This window comes from Bacillus rossius, chromosome 7, assembly GCF_032445375.1.
Source record: "Bacillus rossius redtenbacheri isolate Brsri chromosome 7, Brsri_v3, whole genome shotgun sequence".
NCBI lineage: Eukaryota > Metazoa > Arthropoda > Insecta > Phasmatodea > Bacillidae > Bacillus > Bacillus rossius.
In genome coordinates, this window is record NC_086335.1 from 14,484,162 (window position 1) to 14,503,576 (window position 19,415).

Sequence of the window (19,415 nt, forward strand, 5' to 3'; positions counted from 1 at the left end):
GTATAAACGCCCAATTATGCAGAAACATGGTCTTTTTAGTTTACTGTGAATAAAAATTTGAATTTTATAAATACGTATGTATGTTTAAAAAATTGTTAAAAATTTATGAAATTTTATTTAGTTATTATTCATATAAATTTAAAATAAACGTGCAAATATTGTGCAACTAAAAACGTTTTTTAATGATTTGTACATTTGAATAACTCAACGAAAATCTTTAGTAAATTTCATTTACTGAAAACGCTCTTTAAAATTACACAAACTGTAAATTTTGTTGAAATATAATAATGGCAAACTTTTTAATTTATATATAATAAATTATATATATAAAATATATACATATATAAATAAATTTTACCTGATTTTTTCAGTGTACATAAATCACGTCATCAATCAATAATCTGGTGAACAAACAAAGAAAACGAAAAACTGATTTAATATTTCCATAGTGTTTCCACAGACTATGCAATCAATATTAAAAATGATTATGATTAAAGAAACAGTTATTTAACTGCTTTGGTTTTACTTGATTTTATATTTAGATTTTATATATTTTTTTAATGTAGAAACTTCTATTATTATATATAATCATAGATAAGACATATTTATTTTAAACCTTTATGGCTGGATTTCTGTACCATAGTAAAAACTAAAATATATTTTATTATTTATATTTATATTTTACAAAAACACCAGCTAAGTTTCTTCATTTAAACTTTGAAACCAAATTAACATATATTTATGTTGGTTTTTGAAATAAAATAATATTCGTTTCTCAGTTATTTAATTTTAATAATACTTTCAAAAATAACACTCTCTTGAAATAATTATATTGTTACATGTGGGAAATAAAGGTCCGGAATGAAAGCCACATTAAGTATTTGCAGTATGATTTACTACCTACACTGAGAGAAAGAATTGGCTGGTGCAAACAAAATTTGTTTGAAACAACGAAATAATTTGTTTATATATTAGCAATTAAATATTTAGTTGTTCTAACCAAATTATTTTGTTGAGCGAATTTGGTTTCGCCAAACAACTAACATTTGGTTGGCCGAACCAAATATTATGTTTTCCCAAACAAATATTTTGTTGGTTCAACCAAATATTTTGTTGGCCCAACCAAATATTATGTTGGCCCAACCAAATATTTTGTTGATTCAACCAAATGTTTTGTTGGCCCAACCAAAATTTTTTTAGTTCAACTAATTATGTTTTCAATTCAACCAAATATATAGTATGGCCAAACAAATGTGTTATCGTTGTAACAATTTTGCTTTAAAGTTACCAAATATTTTGTTCCTATAACAAAAGATATTGTTAGATCAACCAAATATTTGTCTAGTGTAACCATATATTTTTCAACGTTACCAAACATTTTTTTGGGGTTTAACCAAACCTTTTGTCAGGTCAACCAAATGTCTGATTGGTGAACCCATATTGCTTCTAAGTTTGCCAAATATTTTGTTGGTTTAATCTATGTATTATTGGTTTAACCATATTGATTTAAGGTTACTAATTATTTTGTTGGTATGACCAAAATTATTGTCAGGTCAACCAAATATATAATATTACCAAATATTCAGTTGGATCAAATATATTTTTTATGAATCCAACCCAATGTTTTTTTTTATTCTCAAATAAAAGTATGGTAAATACAACGAAGTTCTTATTGTTTTCTATCAAAATTTTATTGTTTTAACCAAATATTTCAGTGCAATCAAATTTTTGATTGACTCAAAACGATCGCTCTATTGTTACCAAGTATTTATTCAATTCAACCGCTAATTAAAACAATTATTTTAATCCTTAGCCACATATTTGGCTGTACATATTTATTATTTAATTTTACTTAATCCTTCACCCAAATATGTCAGTTCCAATTAAAAATATTGTTTTATTAAAACAAATCTGTTACTCCCAACCTAATATGTACTTTATTTAACAAAATTTCTACTAACTTTACCAATACATTGTTTGTTCAACCAAATACCTGTTACTAACTAACAATACATTTGTTTGCTTGGGAAATATTACCCAATTTTTTTGGGTCAAAAAATATAATTTCCAGCCTAGCTCAATTTAAAAAAAAAAATGATTAAAAGATATAATTTATAAATTGTGTATATATTAAAATAAGGAAAAAAAACTATCATTGCATTTAGGCAACCACGGCACAGCAAAACTGACAAATAAGCGAACCAAAATTTTATCTTATAAAGAGTTAAGCAAATACACCTTCTAAAGACAAGACTATTTTATTGATTAAATGCTAAACTGAATTACTTATATTAGTATTGAAACACTTATAGATTAACAGAATAAATAGGCTGAAAATTGACTTAACATCTAAAAATTATTGTGATAATAATAACAACACACCGAAAGCAGAGCAATTTTGAATAAACACAACATATATAGAGATAAGCCCTTCATTTTTTTTAAAAATTTGACTTCTGGCTGAAGTTTAAAGCTGTGTGTTCGCTTTCCCACTGGCTTATTTCATAGCAAGAACATTTCAGTTCTAGTTTGTAGCACTACCTGATTCATTATGTCATTCCTATCTAGGTGTCGACTCACAGTAAAAGAGAGGTGTGTTCAACCTACGTTTACTCATTAACAATAAGCAAGAGTAAAGTTTACCATTATAGTTTTTGACCAAATGAATACGCAAAATATCTTACTTCAGAATTCCGGAAGTACAAGAATAAAGTAATATAAAATAGCTTGTTATAATTTGTTCCAATTAAAACATTCAATTAAAATATTAATCTAAGGAAAATATTATTAAGGAAAGCAGGAGCAACAACCAAAAAAAAAAGAAAATTTCAAAATGACTTCTCAGACTTTACTGTAAAATAAAAACAAATTTTTACAGCATACATTTTTTAGTGATAGTTTTAACACCGGCCACTCAGTTATAAATTTATATACCGCAGCAGCAGTCGTACTGTTTGATTTCTTCACACAGATGGTATTTTACCAATGTTTTAAAACTTCTGTCCATGACAAATTTTAAATGAAAAATTGAGAAAAAATACATAAACTTCAAGCTTGTAATAGAACACTATCTTTGCTCAACAATGAGATGTTTACAAGCTAGCAGAATCTCGTTTTGTATTTTTTGTAATTTTTTTAGTTTCAAATTTTTTATTAGTTTATTTTTATTTATTAAGTAATTTTCTCTAATTTTATGATATCAAAGAAATTCGTGATGGTTTTCTCCGTGTGCTCCCGATTATTCTTGTCAATACGTTTGCTCCGGATTATTCTTGTCAATATGTTGATGGTTTTCTCCGTGTGCTCCCAATTATTCTTGTCAATACGATTGCTCTTGAATATTCTTGTCAATATGTTCATGGTTTACTCCGTGTGCTCCTGATTATTCCTGTAGTTTCTTTAAGTGCTTCTGTCTATTCTGAGGAACCCCTCTCTGTATGAAGGATTTTTATCTAATGAGTCATGACATTGTATTTGGAGTTACATTTAATTCGTGAATTTCTGCTACTAAATCAGCACTAGCAATTTTTTTACCAGGTGGACTTTAAAAAAAAAACATTACTCAGTCAATTGGTTGATCGGCTAAGACTTCTACATGTTTCGCTTTGTGCAGGGAACAATTTGTGCCTCACAGAAATATCCTTCATACTCAAAGAACTGAGGAAAGCTGGCTAAATACAAAAATGGCTTGTTTTACTTGCATTTGTATAATGTTACGAAATAAATTAAATATTGAAAGTAACAATTTAATGTTTCATTTCTTGTATTCTGTTTTATAACTAACTCGTAACACAGCTGCCTTTTTGATGGTGCTACCAAAATATGGTGCCTTTTTGATGGTGCTTCCAAAATGTGCTGCCTTTTTGTTGATGGTGCTTCCAAATGTGCTGCCTTTTTGATTGTGCTTCTAAATTGTGCTTCTTTTTTTTGATTGTGCTTCCAAAATGTGTTTCCTTTTTTATTGTGCTTCCAAAATGTGCTGCCTTTTGGATTATGCTTCTATAATGTGCTGCCTTTTTGTTTGTGCTTCAAAAATGTGCTGCCTTTTTGATTGTGTTTCCAAATGTGGTATCTTTTTGTTGATGGTGCTTCCTTTTTGTTGATTGTGCGTATTAAAATCTGTAGTGACTGAATATTTACTAGTTCAAAACCTCTTGGTGTTACTAAAATATTTTTCAAGGTCACTTGGTCCTTTATTATGTATAAAAAAATTCACAGTGGTCTAATTGACTGTAATTAGCTAACGACGAAGAAGTTCGTGAGGTCCGGAAATGACTAGCCTATACGTCTGATATTGTTCATGACTCGGTCTCGTAATCTGGAGACACTTGGCCTGTATGTATGGCTTTGTACATGAACGATTAATAGTTTATTGAGATTATCGAAAAAAACTAGACTTTCATGATGGGCTTATCGGCAACGTATTTAATTCGTCGAACATTGTCGTACATAGTCTTGAGTTTTATTTTTGAAGAGAGAATGTTTAATAAACTCCACGAAAGGTAATGGAAAACAGAAATTACAATTTATTTAATATTTTGTTACACTTGTCACTGTTCAAGTATCGAACCAAGCACAGGAACTGATCGAATCTATTTGTAAATTGATTGTAAAATTTTTGGTGAATTTTGGAATTTTCCCCGAATTAATAGCTAAATAATTCCACGATTCCAATCTAGTGCCCAAATTTCAAGATGACGGGCACCTCAGTAAAATTAAATGATATCTGCACTGTAGCGGGTTAGAATAAAACCAGCATTACGCTAATACACTCTATAAGGTGAGTACACTCACAAGATGGTGTCCTCCAGCAGACGAAAACAAGATGGTGGCAATGTCCTCTAGCAGGTGGTAGCTCCTGGAAGCATGTACTGAACACAAAATTTTGGATCCATGATGGTCATCAGGGTCAAGTCAAATTTCAAAGTCGAGGTCAAATTTTAAGTTAAAGGTCAAAATTCAAGGTTAAGGTCAAATTTCAAGGTGAAGGTCAAAGTTCAAGGTCAAGGTCAAAGTTCAAGGTCAAGGTCAAAGTTCAAGGTCAAGGTCATCCAAAATGGCCACCGTGACGTCACAAATCCAAGATGGCCGCCGTGACGTCAGCGCAATCGGCCGGCTCCACGGCTCCCGCTACACACCCTGAATCCTGTGCCTGGACATACTTTCCTGTACTACTCAGAATTATTTATTTTATCACGATGTTTCCACCGTTTTTGTCTCAGAGCTTCATCACAGCTTTCGATCCTGACAGCTTTAGTTGGTTCTTAACAGTCGTTAGTTTTTCACCAGCCTCAAAGACAATGTCGACACCATCGTAGAAGTCAATGTTTTCACCCGGTTTACTGTAAGAAACCGAAATTGTTAATGTTGAAGCTTCTTCATCGACTTGAATTTTCCTTTTTAAGCGTCCATCTTTTTTACAAAGTACGGACGATCTACTTCAATTCGGCTTAAATGTATTCACACTTTTCAATTTAAGGATTCATCCACTGTCGTCATTTTTCCATAAATCATCATCGTCCTTTAAGTTATTTGACGAGATCGGAAGAGCTATGAACATAATCTTGTTCAAGACAAGGAAAATTATTTTCGTATTGTAGAACACTCTTCATTAAATTAGTTCCATCGTTGTCCTCCAGCTTGTAAGCAGGCTTGGCGTTTTAAGTTCTATCGTGCTTTTTTAATATCTCTCTTTATGTAAACGACTTCCTACATCGATCACAATTGAACATTTTGCGTTGCAGATTTTTAACACAATCATACTTCTCATGTTGTTAACCATTCTTTTTAAGTATAAATTCCTTGCTGCAATACTTACACATGTATCCTTTCGATAAGCTGCAGACATGGAACAAGGGTCCATGTTAGTAACTGAAACTAATACCAGATTTTTACTAGGAGTTTTAGAATGGAACTATTACAGTAGTATACAAATGGGCATCCGGGGACTGGCTTCTGGCTGAGGAGCCTGAGGAGACGATCCGCCATATTGGATTGTGACGTCACGGCGGCCATCTTGGATGGTTGTGACCTTGACCTTTGACCTTGACCTTGACCCCGACGGCCATTTTGGATCTGCCATCTTGGATCCGCCATTTTGGATGACGTCATTGTGTTCTCGAAAATTCCGGCGATGTGTTTTCCGCCATTTTGAATGATGACGTCACCGTTGCAATTTTCGTTACGGCCGCCATCTTTAACTTTTTTATTTATTATCCGATTTTAATGAAATTTTTTTAAAAAATTATAAAAAAATTAAATAAAATTTTAATAATTTTTTTATAAAAAAACAAACATTAACGACACGGAGTTCGGAGTCCTCAGTTCGAACCCGACGAGTGCAAAAAAAAATAAAAATGGCGACCGATCCTTCCCTCGTGGTGGGTGCTGGCAGACTGACTCCCACCACTTTTTTTCAAAGCATATATAACATCATCTAATATGACGTCATGACCGCCATCTTGTCTGCAATGCTGGAAGCCATCATCATTGTATCGTCGGCTAGAGTGCACCGACGCCATATTAGTTTAATTCTTACCCGCTAGAGTGCAGTAATCATTTATTATTGCTGTGACACCCGCCATCTTGTCATTTGGCCGCCATCTTGTCATTTGGCCGCCATCTTGAAAATCTGTTATTATTTAGCTAGAAATTCGGGAAAAGTTCCAAAATTCATTAAATAAATTTGTAATCTATATACTGATTGATTAGATCTAATAAGGTCCTTGGTTCGATCCCTGGCCGATACAAAACAACTTTAATTTTAAAAAAGTATCACTAAAGTGTTAGGTTTGAGAAAATAAAAACACCGCAAGTTCTTTTAAAAAAACTTTTATTACATACATACTACACTACTACAAGTAAAAAAAAATACACAGACAAATTACTAAAGTCTTGTGGATTTCTCGATTGAAACAGTCTTCTTACTATACGGACTAAGTCCTTTACATGACATTAAATGTCTATTCAGTTTATCAGGTCGACATATTGGTACACCACAATTTTCACACAAAGCCGAATTATCGACTTCATTAAAAGGACAGTGATATATTTCGTGTTGTTGTGCACTCTGAATATTTACCAATGTTTTGTTACAAAATATACAGCTTGATTCCGATGAATGTACAGCCAGTCTATCACAATTCCTGAGGTGCCGTTTTAATCTTCCATATTGTACAAACTTGCTTAAACATCTGTTGCACTGATATTTAATGCGTTCAGAGTTATTACTACAATTGTGTATTACATAATTACGTAATTTCAAGTTTTTGATCTTCTCGCAGTACGTGCAGCCGGATGATGGAACACCGTTGGATGCACCTTCCTTCATCAATGCCACTGGAACTGTTGACAACCATTGTAACACTGCTGACATGTTAACTTCTGAAGCCGTTAAGGTCTGCTCTGCAGAAGATGTTGCACGTGTCGAAATCTCCCGCTGTGCTGAGAGAGCAGGTATAGCTGTAGACATCGTTGTCATCGGGCTCTGCACTGATGATGGTAGACCTTCGATCCAGGTTGGTGTTGATACTGGTAATGATGCCATCGAGTTCTCAAGAATAGATAGATACTGGTCCATTATGTTATACAAGTCTAACTATCCGAGCCGTTCATCACCGCAGCCAGAGACGGACTGAAGTCCATATCACCTGGGGTCTCACTTATATAGTCTCATTAGCCGGTACAACACATGAGTCAAATCAATAACCATGTTCATTATACGCCTCGGAGCATTTTTTATAATGGCGATGTAAGCTATCGAGACGTGAAATTAGTTTATTGCACTTTTTGCACTGAAACAGTATTCTTTGAGCATTATTCTGACAGCTGCTTCTTTCATGTCTGCGCGCATTTGAAGTGAAAGTAAATGATGCGTCACAATATTTGCATTGATGCGATGTATGCTCTTCATTACTTGATGTCTGGAATGCAGATGATGAAACGTCAGCTGATGGTGGAACTGCACGTATCGTTGTCTCCTCTGCAGCAGGTATCGGGATCTCCACCGCCGCCGTGGTCTCCTCTGCAGTCGGTATCTGGATCTCCGACTCCATCATCGTTGCTGCCATCGAGGTCCCCGCTGCTGTCGGTAAACATTCTATTCCGGTCGACATAACTAAATCTCACGAAACTTAATGGAGAGAGCACGTCCGTACTGCACCGCGACCAGAGGTGAACTGCGGGTCCAGTCGTCTGAACCTCGCTTATATACCCGTGGTCTACTGGTATACCTCATGAGTCAAAATAATGTCTGTATTTAAAATTATTTTTTTTCCTATTAGGTACCTAAAAATTGTAGAAATAAAAAGCATACTAGTTCAAGTTTTACACATTTATTTATAAAAATTACACAAATACATATTAGGTTAAGGAATCGAACATTTTCACAAAAAAGTCTTTAATGCCGCACGAACTGACACGTCGACTCCGGTTCCAACTGGTTCGTTGACTCCGGTTCCAACCGGTTCGCAGGCCACAGGATCAGGAACACAGGTTTCCAGCTGGTCATCTTCTGCGACGTTGACAACTCCGACAAGAAATGGTCGATGACGTCTGTGACCACTTCTACGCCTTGGCTTTGGCTCAGTGCTAGTTGGGACAGATTCACTGCCTGAACTGCGATGACGAGACGCACACCGTTTGGACGTCTGCGTAGATGCATCACAGGTCGCAACAGGTTGCAACACGTCCATGTTTGGTGTTGCACATGCAGACGAGGCGACTACCTCAGCGATGCTAGCAGGAAGGATTGTGTGTGGTCTCATGTGATAGACGGCACAGTTTCCAGGTTCACAACAAGCTACCAGCTGCTGAGTCGGTTCGTAGGACACAGGAAAGTGCGCAAACCGCCAATGCTGAGCGCCTCCATCACAGGTTTCTGTATATGTATGTAGATATCCGGTATCCCAGTAGCTGTACTCGACACTGCTGAAGCTAGGTCTTGCGCTCACGTACACGTTAGCAGGATGAAACATAAACATCTTCTTGCAGGTCGAACGTCAACTGAAGGCACGTATGTATGTACGCCATTTATATATGCAGGCTCCTACTAACATTGTGTGTGCCATTTCTGCATTAACTGCGAGTTTGTACAGGCACAGACACGTTCGAACTTGTCACGTAGCTGCACATCGTATATTACACTAAGCTTGCGCAGGGAAGGACAGCCGTAGTCGGTCTGTAGGTCTACAATTACAACTGACACATCACACAGTTCTCGTAGCCATTTCTTCTGTTCAGGTCCGACAACGTAGATTATTTCGTTTTGAACTAGTAAATCTTGAAGTGTGTTTTTCACTTGGTGGTACGGAATTTTTCCTTCGTCCCACTCCAGGCCATGGTAGTATTTACATAGCCATTCGTTCGAGCGTTTACTTTTTTCGTCTAGTAGTTTCCACGGATACGGGGGTCGGAAGCTGCGTGTTCGTGTCTTGTCTCCAGAGGTGACGCTAATTTCCTTGAGCATGAATCCATTTTGACTCTGGAAACCTTGCAGGTTGCAGTACATGTTGTCGCTAGCAATGCTCGGTCGTAACTAAATTATTATCGAAAACGAAACAGTATTTATGTCAGGATTTTCACAAGTTTGTCTCGACAATTGTACGATGCAAGCCGATCGTGAAGTATCAGACAAAAAGCATAGGTGTTTGGCGGAATATTTCCGCTAGTCGTTATCTCGATCCTACAGTCGATGATGTTTGAATTTATTCGATCACCCTGTTTGGAAACGTCAAACACCATTAACGGTGCCTTGTTCTTGAAACTGTCGGGACTCAGTATCGGTGACTGTCTCCGCCCATAGTAAGCTTGCTGAAACTTGGCATACATTTGATATGCTAGAAGGAATCTTCCACTTTCAAAGTCCATGTTCATGTCAACGTACGGATAACTTTCGCTGTTTAAAAATATTTTTACATTGCGTATTTGACAGTTATCGAATACGGAGCGACTTACTCCTGCATTGAGCTGTCTTCCGGTCTGAAGCCCGACGATGATGTATCTTGGTTTTTCCGTAGCGAAGCTGGACTTTACTATCCAATTGATACGCTGACTATGAGGCAAGCCAGGATAAGTTTCCAGACTCCAGGATCGGAATGGCACATCGAAATTCTTGCCATTTTCTATGTTCTTCAACATCTTGACTCGTTCAACGGTGCTCACTTGGATGTGGGGCAGCATCCACTCGATAGACTGTAGTGTTAGCGAGACATCTTGAGGGTTTTCTGCAGCGGCGACAGTTGCATTAATGTGCTTGTTGGCTAGAAGCAGTACGAGCTCTTGTTTCGAATTAATGATTATATGCTTGTAGTCCTCAGCGAATCCAAGAAGCATGGACAGAGGAACACAAACTTCGAACTTCCCTTCGGCATAAACCGGAAGCTTATATTCAATCCTCGAGAGCCCAACCGGCCATCTTTGCAGCAGACAGTTCATTTGGTGTGAGTGAAAGGTAATTTTTCAAAGCAGATGTTATGCCTACATCTCTCGTCTGGTCTACCTCGACACAATTGAGTACATAAGTAATGCGCTCGATTAGGTGAAGAATACCATTGCAGGATATTGACGTCGTTGTCGGATGTGTACCATCCGCTTTTGTAAGCGTGCCTCTTATACGTAGAAATGACTGCGAAGGTAAAGTACAAATATCTTGGTGCTGTACTGCAATGCGTACTTCCGATGGTAGTGCGTACGGCCCGAGCAGGAAAGGCTGGTACTCGTGCAATTCCATTTTCGTAATGCTGTCATCAAAAATGACCGGATCTTCCACGTTGAGGATTTCGTCTTCCATATTTATTCGGCACTTGCCCAATACTGAGAAGATACTTTATGTTGTCAGGTGTTAATGCACCGATGTCTGGTAGAGAACTGTTCTTATTCACGGCAATACGATTTCTTTTATAATTGTTCGGTGTTACGAACTTTATGCCCAACGCTTCAAGTGCAGACGTAATGTAATTTCTTCGTCTTGAAAATTCACCAATCGTCCTCGCTGGTCAACGATTCTGACGACAACTTCGTGTGCGCACTTCACGACGACTGGAACGTAAATGATACTTTGCGGTACTTCTACCAGTTTATATCCTGGCGGGACCATTGGCGAAAACTCGTGCAGCATGTTGCTTAGTCTTCCGTTGAGATACATTCCACTTGCCAAATTACAGTTTATTCTTATGACATTCACAGGTAAAATGTTTACTGCGCGCGTAGATTCGTACGTTCTTCCCGTATCATAAACCTTTGATTCGAATCCGAGCATCGTACCTATGGTGCCAGGTTTCGTAAAGTCGACATTTTCACTGCATGTGAGAATGCTTTTTTGAGTGTTTGGATTTCCACGCAGTTGAAAGTCTACATCCTGTGGTAACATATCCCTGATGTAATTTGCAATGTCGTCAATTTCGTAAGAGCCAACAGGTAACCGTATTTCATGAGCGGTCCCATCGCTTTTCAGGAAGCAGATCTTGCAGTTTTCCTCGTCGATATTAGGTATGGCATTATACGTTTGAAAATCTACGAGTCCGATACACCATTCTCCGTCTAAATCCAGAGGTGGGAAATGAACCGCCCGCAGTTCAGATGCGTGACCTGTCAGGGTAAGTGTTATCGACATGACTAATAAATTATCATCACTGCACAACCTTTAAGTAGCAATTTATATTTGTCAGCTAATTTTTGTTTGTTAAAAAGCGAAGACACAAGTGTCCGCAATTTGTTTGATTAGGCCTCTGTTCCGTTTCGTAATTGTAAAACATCATAGTGGTCCGCCCAGGTACTTTGGCAGTTTGGGCGGAGGGCGTAAATTACCGAAACTGTCGTAGTAAGTGGCTTTTTTACCCGTCTTTACATAGCCACCCAGTGCGTGCCGCGACCCGCCGTCGTGTCTAAATTAATTATGGCGCACTCACGTGTCTTTGGCTTGCTGGGCAAAGTGTCTCGCATAAACACGCCACGGAAGTTTGGTATTTTAAGTTTGTGTGCGTACTTTATTAAATCTACGTTGGTGAGCGGTCGTTTCGGTAGGGAACTTAGGATTTTTTCATTCGTTTTTTTCTCATGCCTCGTCCTGTCTTGTGAGGTTGCAAGTAGAGTCCTGCGCCGTTTTTTTACCGATGGCAATGGCTTCCATGGTGGCGTTGTGTCGCTGTGCTTCTTTTAACTGCTTGCGCTTATTCTTCGAAGTGTTGACTGCCCGCACTATACCGCTCGTTGCACCGATGAGGCCACCGAGAGCACCCAATGCAGGCAAAAGCAAAGGAAGAAATCCTCCTATAATCTTCTTGTCGAGAGTCTGTAATTTTTGCTTGGCTTTCTGCACGCCTGCACCGATCTTGCGTTTCTTGTTCTTGCGTGAGTTAGTCTTTGACTTGATGTAGCTGGTTCGACGAGCACCCAGTCCTAATTTCGTCTTTGCCTTCATGATCTTAGATACGCCCCACGCTGCGATTTTCTCTCCTAGTCCCGCGTTCGACGATTTGCTTATATCTTCGTCTTCCTGTGCCAATATCTCGTCGGCCTGGTGCCTGGATTCCAGATCCATGATTAATGAATATGTGATATCGTGCTGCTTGCACTTTTCGTCGAGAGAATTAATGCCCACGTCACCGCGAGCTAACCTTTTCGCTAGTTTCGTGCCGGGGCCGCAGAATCTGTAGCCGGGAATGTGTAGCTCGAATGGCAGATTGTTTATCAGCGAGTTTACGAGTCCCGCGCCGATGTGTTTTTTGTTCTTACCTCTTCGAGTCATTACGCACAACTGACCAGAAAGTATAAATACGCTTCTTTTATACAAATACTTTAGTACAATGCAGGTCGTCAAACAAGACGTGTGTTTGCCCGTGCGCATTACGCAAGACGATGTATTTAGTGCACGTGAATCACGACATGGCTTACTGTTGCCTTCTGCCATACGATGCATAATGGCGGGCCCGTCAAACTGTGGCAAGACGTGTGTTTTACTGAGTTTACTGGAGGAACCAAATGGTCTTCGGTTCGAGAACGTCTACTTGTATTCCAAGTCGATGCAACAGCCAAAGTACCAGCGCCTAGAAACTGTTCTACGATCTGTGGATGGTCTGGAGTATTTTCCGTTTAGCGATAATACCGATGTTGTACCTCCAAGCGAAGCAAAAGCCAATTCCGTGTTTGTTTTCGACGATGTAATGTGCGAGAAACAAGGCATAATACAAGAGTACTTTTCCATGGGCAGACACGCCAAGGTATACTGCGTTTACCTGTGTCAGACGTAAAGTCGTATTCCAAAACATCTCCTACGAGACAACGCAAATGTCATAGTTTTGTTTCGCATGGACGAACTTAATTTACGCCACGCTTATGATGATCACGTAAACACCGACATGACATTCCAGGAATTCAAAGAAATGTGCTCCTTGTGTTGGAAAGAAGAACACGGATTCGTAGTTATAGTCAAAGACTGGCCTCTATATAAGGGCAGGTACAGACGAGGTTTCGATCAGTTTATCGCCAAACATGAGTCATAGCATTTTGAAATTCGGTCGTAGCAGTCGAGACTTACGTACTGCTCTCAAGTCTCATGACGACGTTATCCGCAAATACATTTCGCTACTGGCTCAAAAAACAGACGGGGTGAAAAAGGAATTACTTGAGTACCTCGTAGCCATAGACCAGCGCGTGGAAGCTTCGGATTCTCGCATTCGCGACATGATCGAAGTATCGAATGCACAAAGACGGGACGATCTGAGGACTTTTCAAAGTAGTCTGAAAGCATCACTATCTCAATCGTCAACAAATTCAGATTTGGCCAAACACAAGAAAGAAGTCTCTGCGAACGAATAAAAAAGTATAAAAGGAGGTCTTGCAATAAGTTTTCAGCCAGTACAATGTCGGACCTGGCCAGTGACCTTCATCGAGCTATACAGTCTGTTCGCGAAAAATATTTACTTGCTAGACGAACCAGACTTGCACGTGAGATGGAAAATGAGGAGATATTTAAACCAATCACTAGTCGCCTCGACGAACTTAAAAACAAGAAAGATCCAGCCTTCATTGTGAAGACAGAAGTTGAAGATGAAATGCCGACTGTAAAGAAGAGAAAGTATGAACCAGATCGAGAAAAAGAGGACTTAACAAGTACAGAGTCCATGCACAAGAAAAAAATACCGAAAAAGGGACATCAAGTTAATGCAATGGTCCGACCATACCTGATATCGTTTACGAGCCGGAATAATGACACGACCTACGGAGTGTACAGAAAACATAATAAATGGTTCCTCGGTGCTAAAGAAATTGACTTTCTACCAGGAAATATCGTGCGCGTAGCAGAGTTCAAAACGCGCGGGACTCCGGGTCTGTACGAATTGCAGTTTCGCAGGGAGCCTAAAGGATATTCTCACAAAGACTTACAAGAGTACAAAAAACTGCTAGAGCTAACCAATGCACATTTTCGCGATAACGATCCAGATAGTGGTGTATATAAAGACGTAGATCATGAAAAAATCGACATTCTCGCTAATCTCTTCAGTGAACTAACAATACATGGCGAAGGTTTAAAAAAGCTAGAAAGTGGCCAGACATTTGACTATGTATATTGGGACGACCCTAATGAATTAGTTGATCGCCTTAGAATTCTACATGCATCGCTTAGTGTAGGAAACTATTCGCACATCAACGAAATAGTCTCCATACTTGAAGAACTGAAGGAAGCCGGATACATACAATGAGTCGAACCGGAATCGCTCGCGAACTTCATGCTCCTGCTAGACGGAAATACCTTCGTCGCAAAGTCATAGTTCGTGGAATTGATGATTTATTCCAGGCGGACCTTGTTGAGATTATACCGTATTCCCGATTGAATAAAGGTTTCAAGTACATGTTGACAGTCATCGATGTTTATAGCAAGTTCGCTTGGGCTAGACCTGTCAAATCAAAGACTGCAACTGACGTAGCCAAGACCATGAACAATATTTTGCTTGATGGACGTGTACCGTCGCACCTGAAAACGGACCTCGGGAAAGAATTCTACAATGCGACCTTCAAGGCTTTGATGAAGAAGTATGGCATCAAACACTACTCTACATTTAGTAACGTCAAAGCCTCCGTTGTCGAAAGGTTTAACAGAACTTTGCGTTCCAAGATGTGGCGACAGTTCACGGCTAACGGAAATTACAAGTGGCTTGACATCTTGCCGAAACTAATAAGCGAGTATAATTCCACTGTGCATTCTACCACGAAAATGAAGCCAAAGGACGTAACGGACAATCGCCTGCTTCAAACAGTGTTTTCCAACACGAAGAAGAAAGATCCACGAAAGCGTAAAGCTAACGTCGGCGACATTGTGCGAATCTCCAAGCAGAAAGGTATCTTCGAGAAAGGTTTCACTGCGAACTGGAGTCCCGAACTTTTCCGTGTGACACATGTTCGTGAATCAGAGCCTAGGATCTACTACCTCGAAGATTTGGTCCACAAACCTATCCATGGCGGCTTCTATGCTGAAGAGATTCAGCCTACGTTGTATCCCGATACGTACTTGGTGGAGAAGATTATAAAACGAAGAAATGGACTGTCCTACGTCAAGTGGTGGGGCTTTCCACCTCGCTTTAATTCGTTAGTGGCAGATGCAGACGTCGAAAAATCCACAAGGCTTTAGTAAGTTGTCTGTGTATTTTTTTTTGTACTTGTAGTAGTGTAGTATGTATGTAATAAAAGTTTTTTTTAAAAGAACTTGCGGTGTTTTTATTTTCTCAAACCTAACACTTTAGTGATACTTTTTTAAAATTAAAGTTGTTTTGTATCGGCCAGGGATCGAACCAAGGACCTTATTAGATCTAATCAATCAGTATATAGATTACAAATTTATTTAATGAATTTTGGAACTTTTCCCGAATTTCTAGCTAAATAATTACGGATTTTCAAGATGGCGGCCAAATGACAAGATGGCGGGTGTCACAGCAATAATAAATGATTACTGCACTCTAGCGGGTAAGAATTAAACTAACATGGCGTCGGTGCACTCTAGCCGACGATACAATGATGATGGCTTCCAGCATTGCAGACAAGATGGCGGTTATGACGTCATACTAGATGATGTTATATATGCTTTGAAAAAAAGTGGTGGGAGTCAGTCTGCCAGCACCCACCACGAGGGAAGGATCGGTCGCCATTTTTATTTTTTTTGCACTCGTCGGATTCGAACCGAGGACTCCGAACTTTGTGTCGTTAATGTTTCTTTTTTATAAAAAAATTATTAAAATTTTATTATTTAATTTTTTTTATAATTTTTAAAAAAATTTCATTAAAATCGGATAATAAATAAAAAAGTTAAAGATGGCGGCCGTAACGAAAATTGCAACGGTGACGTCATCATTCAAAATGGCGGAAAACACATCGCCGGAATTTTCGAGAACACAATGACGTCATCCAAAATGGCGGATCCAAGATGGCAGATCCAAAATGGCCGTCGGGGTCAAGGTCAAGGTCAAAGGTCAAGGTCACAACCATCCAAGATGGCCGCCGTGACGTCACAATCCAATATGGCGGATCGTCTCCTCAGGCTCCTCAGCCAGAAGCCAGTCCTCGGATGCCCATTTGTATACTACTTATTACTTAAATAGAATTGTTTATAATATTTCGTCAGTGAGAGTTAATTTATCCCAAACAAAAACTTGTTACAAGTAGTTACTATCCCCGCCAATAGGTAGCATCATGTTTTGTGTTGAGGTAAATATAATTTATTTTATTTGGGATACAGGATCCTCACTAACGAAGGAAGGCTTCGCTAAACATCGAGGAGAATGAAATTCGTCTTTAATAATAATGCTGTAGACGTCTCAAAGCATAAGATTTGACTGATTAATTGGTGCTTTTTTGTTTGCATTTCATATATTAAAATATTTTTAATTATAATTTCGTAGCAGAATTTCATATTTAAATAAAACTCTGAATAAAAATTTGCATTACTCATTAAGTAAATTTTTTACGTGCAGATATCGATTCCTCAGGAAAAAAAAAAAAGCAGAATCACTCGGATATCACCAGCAGAAGTCTCGTCAGGAATAATACGAACCGCGCGAAGAATTCCATCAAAATTGTGGCAGAAATAATCAGGAGCACAAGGAGAAAACTAACGCAAATTTTTCTTAATATAAAAATATCTAAGAAAAAAAAATTACAAAACTATTATTAAAAATAATAAAAATAAAAACAATAAATGAAAAAAAAAATTCTGACAGCTTGTGAACTGCTCGTTTGTTGAGCAAGGTTAGAGTTCTAGAAGGGGAGACTGGGTACGGTTGTGCAAATTTTCATTTGAACGGCCATAATATCGTAAGTATTCCAGTTAGCTGGAAGAAAGGTGTGTTTTATAATGAAACAGACATTTTTCTACGTACAAATACTACAATTTTGTCTTAAAGGTTAATTTATAACAGTCGTTTGAAAAAAAAGAAACAAATGTCACAATCGTCCCCACCCCAAGGACTGTTGTGACAGTGCCTGGGGTCAAAAGTGACATGTTCAATAATACACATAAATGGTCTTTAATCAACTTAATTGCACGTAATAAATGTCATACAATCATTTTGTGATGAAATACGTCAGTAACAAAGAAACATTTGCACCACTTATAACTTATAAGACTTTGTAACATCTTTAAGTTTTAACAGTCTTCTTATTAATCAGCCAATAGGTTACTAAACTTATGTCATCTTAAGATTTAAATACACATGAATTGTCTTAAATCATCTATAAGGCACATGTTAAATGTCATACAAACATTTTGTGGTAAAATACAGGAAACAAAATAAAATTTGTATCACTAATAACTAATAAGGCTCTATAACATATTTAATCATCAACAGTCTTCATATAAATGAGCAAATAGTTAACTAAAATTCTAATCAGCTGTATAACAGCTTAAACATAAATTTTTAAAGTGAACATGCAACAAAAAAAAAAACTAAATCAATAAAATCTAAGGAAGTTATTACTTCTAAAAAAGTAACCTACTGAGATCTAGTCAGACTCTTCACAGTTATGACAAATGTAATGACAACTACCATCTGTGCACTAAAAGTGGAACAAGAGCTTACATTTTCCTTGGCATTTGATACATCTAAAAGTAAAAAAAAAAATTGTTTTACTTATGTCACAACTGTACCCAGGAAATATGGCACAACCGTACCCATTGCATTTATTCACAAAAAAAGAAAACTATTGCCATGATTATACCGGATAACCTATGTTCAAAATAATCACTGCTTTTTAACCGCTAATGTTTAAGTCTTTACGAGAAAAAAACACGTATCGCTCTATCTGTATACATGAAACAACAATCACACAAATAAATCGATCAACAAAACTTACTTTTCATGGAAAAATAGCAATGTGGAACCCTGCAAGCCGCTACGTCGCGCGCCGGCTGACGCACTACTGTGAAACATGTGCGGACAGGCACGCCGCTCCTCTCTTCCTCTGCACCCGCTTCCCCCCCTCATCTCCGCCAGTAAAACCGGTATTCCTTATAGTTTCACTAATACGACGACTGTCACGTAACCTGGCACAATCGTACCCAGTCTACCCTATGCAGGGCACATCCAATTTAGCAACAGTGTTTAACTGTGGTTGTGTTTTAATTTATTAAACACACTAACAAAACAGTATTTGACTTAATACTGAAATTTTTAAAAAATCTGGGATCGTTGCGGCTAACTCATGTAGTGGTTAGCTAATGAAACCATTCAAAACAGTACCACTAGGTGTCAGTGCCAGTCGGTAGTCAGTGTCTTATCGTTAATCAGTTCAATTGTAGAAAATGATATCACCTAACCCACTCAGTATATATGTTGTTATAACGTTTATACAAAACAATAATGATTTAATGTAGCCAAGTTAAATTGTTTATATGAGAGTTAACATATCACACTCAAAATATTAGCACAAACGGAAAGATGCTGGAATAATAAGTGTGAGGGTGTATTGCAGTGTCGAACCGTTGGATACTTAATTGTTTCAATCCTTAGTTCGCTACTTTTGTAAATATCGCCAAAACACTGCATGTTAAATAATTTTATTATTTAAAATAGCATCTGCAGATTAAAAAAGTGCTACTATAAACATCTATCTCAATCGGAGTTTACCCGAAATTCACATTTACATCAAACAGATTTCGAACACCATTTAAGAGAAAAACTTTGATTTTCAGTTCAAAAATTATATAACTTAAAAAGCTTGCTACTGATTGGCTGGTAAGCCGCACTGATCAACGTCTGTAATTGTACCAAACACACAATCATGCCGTAAACAATACTGTATTTGTGTGGAATGTTACTGCTTTATCATAAAATCACTCGATAAGTATTACAAACATACAAATATGCTATTTAATAAGTCCATTTATAAACAATTGATCCTTAGAGAAAATTATTCTGTACTGGACTAGT